This window comes from Cebus imitator, unplaced genomic scaffold, assembly GCF_001604975.1.
Source record: "Cebus imitator isolate Cc_AM_T3 unplaced genomic scaffold, Cebus_imitator-1.0 Scaffold311, whole genome shotgun sequence".
In the NCBI taxonomy this organism is placed as follows: domain Eukaryota; kingdom Metazoa; phylum Chordata; class Mammalia; order Primates; family Cebidae; genus Cebus; species Cebus imitator.
The window spans coordinates 3,205,046-3,210,543 of NW_016107626.1; positions in this window are offsets into that span (position 1 = coordinate 3,205,046).

Consider the following 5,498-nt stretch of genomic DNA (forward strand, 5'->3'; position numbering starts at 1 on the left):
GAGTGGAAGTGAAGGAAAAAACATACTGCTTTCTTCATCCAAACAGTGAATGTTCTTAGCATTTCTGAGAAACTACAGGTCACCATGGATACAAATCAGGAGGGCTTCCTGGAAGAAGTGGGAGTACAGGCAGAAATCAGCCAGGGAGAGGGGAGGGACTGGCTTTCCAGACAGGACCATGGGCTGAGCAAAGGCCCCAGACAGAGAAGGATGGGGAGTGGACGGGCCAGTGTGGGGAGGGTTTGCGTCCACCGGGAGCCGCGGTCGCTGAGCTAACTTGGCCTGATACCTCTTCTCAGGTCCAGAAGGCAAAGTCGCTGCCTGCTCAAAAGGAAAGGAGGTGTAGGGCTGTACCCACACAGGCCAAGGGTGGTGGGACCCCCACTGAAGGCCATCCGCTGCTCCTGACCAGGGCTCTCTCAGAGCCCGTGGGCAGCTGAGCCCTTGAAGAGCGGCCGCCCAGGTGCATGCTGCACAGCAAGTTGTCCCAAAGCTCAGTGGTGTGAGCCACACCTCCGGCTCCTGCGGGTCAGAATCCATATGGGCGCAAGGAACTGGCTTATCTGCTCCTGTATATCTGGGGCCTCAGCCTAGAGCCTGAGGCTGGGCTGGAATTGTCCAGAGGTCTCTTTGTGCGGCTGGCGGTTGATGTGGGCTGTGGGCTAGGAGGCCTCCGTGCTTCCGCGCATGCTCTTTCTGCAGCACCAGGCTGGTCTTCTGCACAGCATGTTGCCTGGGTTCCCAGGGCCCGTGGCCACAGAGAGAAGCCCCCACACCTGCTCCTTCCTTGGGAGGCCTTCTCACCTTCCTAGGGGGAGCAGTGTCCCCACCCTGCTCCCGCCACCTCCCTGCAGCCTGCACCTGCCCATCAAGAGGACTCACCCTGTCTGCAGCACATGCTTGAGTGCACATTGGTCTCTGCCACCAGCTCAGTTGACTTCTGCTGGCTCTGTGAGGGCGAGTCCTCTTGTGTTCAGCTCACTATTGTGCTTCCAGATCCAATACAATGCATAAATAAATGAATTAATAATATAAATGAATGGATGGATGGAGACAAGGACAGATGAATGAATGTTTGACTGGGTGAGTGGATGGATGGATAGACAGATAGATAGACAGACAGATAGGCAGGTGGGTGGATGGATGGATGGATGATGGATGGATGGGCAGATGGATGGATGGATGGTAGGTAGATGGATGTATGGATGGTGGATGGATGGATGATAGATGGGCAGATGGATGGGCAGGTGGATGAATAGATGGTGGATAGATGGATGGTGGGTGGATGGGCAGACAGATGGATGGTGGATGAATGGATGGAAGGATAGATGGGTAGATGGATGAGTGTGTGGGTGGGTGGATGGATGGGCATGTGGATGGGTGAATGAACAGATAGGTGGGTAGGCAGGTGGAAGGGTACATGCATGACTAGAAGGATAAGCAAGTTCACGGGCAGATGGGTAGGTGCATGGGTGGATGCATGGACAGATGGCTGCGTGTGACTGAACATGCGTTCAACCCTATTTTCCGAGGACTGGGCTGTCTGTCACACTCCTCCAACTTTTCTCCAAATGTCTCTCTTATATCACTTTTCTCTTTCTCTTTGTTCTCAAGAAGTTCTTGCCTGTAACCTTCATTTCTGGACATAACTGCAAACCACCTACATTGTTATTAAAATTCCTCATGTTTACACATTTAGCTTATAAATACCTCCAGGGACTAATACTGCCTTTGAACCGCAGACTCACTACCAGAGTGGTAAATCAACCATATGCGAACCCCTGTGGACTTGGCAATGTTCTGATCATTAAGATAATGAGGCCGGGCGTGGTGGCTCACGCCTGTAATCCCAATACTTTGGGAGGCAGAGGAGTTCAAGGCCAGCCTGGGCAACATAGGGAGACCGCATCTCTACAAAAATAATTTTTAAAAATCAGCTGGGCATGGTGGTGGTCACCTGTAATTCCAGCTGCTCGGGAGGTTGAGGCAGGAGAATCACTTGAACCTGGAAGGCAGAGGTCACAGTGAGCCAACATTGTGCCATTACACTCCAGCCAGGGCAACAAAAGCGAAACTCCGTCTCGAAAAAATAAAAAATCAGCTGGGCATGGTGGCACATGTCTCTAGTCTCAGCCACTCCGGAGACTAAGGCAGGAGGATTGCTTGAGCCCAGTGGGTGGATGCTGCAGTGAGCCACGACTGCATCCCTGCACTCCAGCACGGGCAATGGAAGGAGATCCTGTCTCAAAAAACCAAACCAAAACAAAAGATAATGAAGTGTTCTGCGTGAGCTCTTCTTGGGAATTGGGCCTGCTCTGGGAGGCATTCTGCAGAGAGGTCCCTGCCTGGTCTTTAGACATAAGGGGCCTCACTGGAACCCTTTGAAGCTCCCCATTGCCCCTGGCCCAGCTTCTCCTTGGCCTACCCATACCTGTGCCCTCACTCTCCTACCCTAACCCTCCCAGCCTCACTCCACTCTGTGCCACCTGCACCCCTCCCCTCCAGCCACTCTGGTCTCCTTTTAGCTCCCCAGAGGTGCCATCTTCCCTTCTGCCACAGGACCTTTGCCATGCAGTTTCCCGTCTTTGCCTCATTGACCTCCATGCATTCTTCAGTCTGGAGCTCAGCTGTCACTTCCTTGGGGTCCCTGCCAGGGTCAGCCCTCACGCACCCTCCCCTTGTCTTCTCTGTGCTTGCTTGGCTGTCTGTCATTAGCCAGGTGAGTATCTGGTTTACCTCTCCTTCCCCCTTTCTGCTGGAGGTTCCATGAGGATAACCCCAGCCTGGTTTCCCTCAGCAGGTATCTACAGAGCCCCGGAAAAGGGGCTCCTGGGAAGGCAGGTGCGGGGGGTGGGGCTGGCTGAACTCTACTGCCATTTGATGCCCTGAGTGGAGAGTGCATCACGCTGTCTCATGCACCTGCCGGTCCCTGCCTGCCTGGGGTCAGGGTCAAGTCAGCTTCTTAGCCTGATTTGGCGTTCAGGAGAGACAGCCCGCTGGCTCAGGTACAGACGCAGCCAGTACTCCAGGGAACTCCATCTTGTGGAACAGCATCTGGGGAGGCAACTGGCTTTGCCATCAGTTGATGAAGACCTGCCCTGCCATGTACTCATAAGAGCCGGCCTCCCACCACAGGACGCCATCAAGGTCAGGAAGTCTCCTGGGAGTTCTGCTGCAGGGAGACAGGATCGTTACCAGCTCTCCTGGAAACACTGGAGCATTTCCCCAGCCCCGTGGCCACACGAGGCCTTACATGTTCTGGCCTGCTGAGTTCCAGGACCCCAGTGAGAGGCTCAGGAGCAAGAGGCAATGACCTAGGTGGGGAGGGAAGGGCCAGGGAGGCAGCAGTTGCCTCTGCTCGATGGGGCGTCAGTCCCAGCTGCCAGTCCCCAACTGAGCAACCCAGAAAGTCAATTTTCTTCTCTGAGCCCCGTCTACGAAAAGAGAGGGAGCTGGCAATTAAGCAAGAGGACAAAATAAAGGCATCCATATTGAAAAAGAGAAGTAAAGTCAGCTCTATTTGCAGATGACATGATCTTGTACATAGAAAATCCTAAGGAAGCCACTGAAAAAACATTAGAACTAGCAGTTTGGGAGGCTGAGGTGGGAGGATTGCTTGAGCCCAGGAGTTCAAAACTATCCTGGGCAACATAGCAAGACCCCAGCTCTACAAAAAAATTAAAAATTAGGCAGCATGGTGGCACATGCCTGCAGTCCCAGCTACTTGCGAGGCTGAGAAAGGAGGATCACTTGCGCCCAGGAGGTCAAGGTTGCAGTGAGCTGTGATCACACCACTGCACTCCAGCCTGGGTGACAGAGCCAGACCCTGTCCCAAAATGAATAAAGAACAACCATTAGAGCTAAAAAATGAGTACGACAGAGCTGCAAGATACAAGATCCACATGTGAAAATCAACTGTGTCTCTAAACAGTTGCAATCAACAAGCCAACATGAGATGAAGAGAACACCTCCATAACACTTAGGAGTCAACAAAATAAGCACAAAGCACATATTCTGAAAACTACAACACATTGTTGAAAGAAATTTTAAAAGACTCAAAGAAATGAAAAGACCTCCTATGTTCATGGATTGGAAGCCTGAATATTTTTAAGATGACATGACTGCCCAAATTGATTTTTATTTGCATTTCCTTGATATTATTTTTATTTCCAAATGATTTTTAATTTCAATTTCACTGGTATGGCAGATTCAACACAACCCCTATCAAATTCCCAATTACCTTCTTTGAAGTCAAGCAATACTGAAGAAGAAGAAGAAAATTAGAGAACTCATATTTTCAATATCAGAACTCACTACAAAGCTACAGTAATCAGCACAGTGTGGTGCTGGAATAAGGATAGACTTAGAGATCAATGGAATAGAATAGAGAGGCCAGAAACAAACTCTCACGTTTATGGGCAACTGGCTTTTGACAAGGGTGTCAGGCACATCCACATTCAATGGGGAATTTGTTGAAACAGACTTTTCAACAAATGGTGTCGAGAAAACTGAATATCCACATGCATAAGAATGAAGTTGTATCCTACCTCACACTGTATACAAAAATTAACACAAAACTAATTGATATAGTTTGTGTATTTGTCCCTGTCCAAATCTCATGTTGAATTATCATCCCCAGCATTAGAGGTAGGGCCTGATGGGAGGTGTTTGGGTCGTGGGGGTGGATCTCTTATGGCTTGGTGCTGTCTTTGCAGCAGCAAGTGACTTCTCATGAGATCTAGTAATTTAGAAGTGTGTGGCACACCCTCTTTGCTCCCATTCTCACTGTGTCTGCCCCCACTTCTTTTGTCACTATGATTGGAAACTTCCTGAGGCCTTCCAAGAAGTAGATGCCACGATGCTTCCTGTACAGCTTGCAGAACCATGAGTCAATAAAACTTCCTTTTTTTTCTGAGACAGAGTCTTGCTCTGTCACCCAGGCTGGAGTGCAGTGGCACCCTCTTAGCTCACTGCAGCCTCTTGCCTCCTAGGTTCAAGCAATTCTCCTGAGTAGCTTGGACTACAGGCGTGCACCACCACAACTGGCTAATTTTTGTATTTTTAGTACGGATGGGGTTTCACTATGTTGGCCAGGATGGAAACTTCTTTTCTTATAAATTATGCAGTCTCGGCCAGGCGCAGTGGCTCACACCTGTAATCCCAGCACTTTGGGAGGCTGACAGGGGCGAATCATGAGGTAAGCAGCTCAAGACAAGCCTGGCCAACATGGTGAAACTTCATCTCTACTAAAGATACAAAAAATGGCCAGGCAAGGTGACTCATGCCTGTAATCCCAGCACTTTGGGAGGCTGAGGTGGGCAGATCACAAGGTCAGGAGATCAAGACCATCCTGGTCAACATGGTGAAACCCCGTCTCTACTAAAAATACAAAAAATTAGCTGGACATGGTGGCACGTGCCTGTAATCCCAGCTACTCAGGAGGCTGAGGCAGGAGAATTGCCTGAACCCAGGAGGCGGAGGTTGTGGTGAGCCGAGAT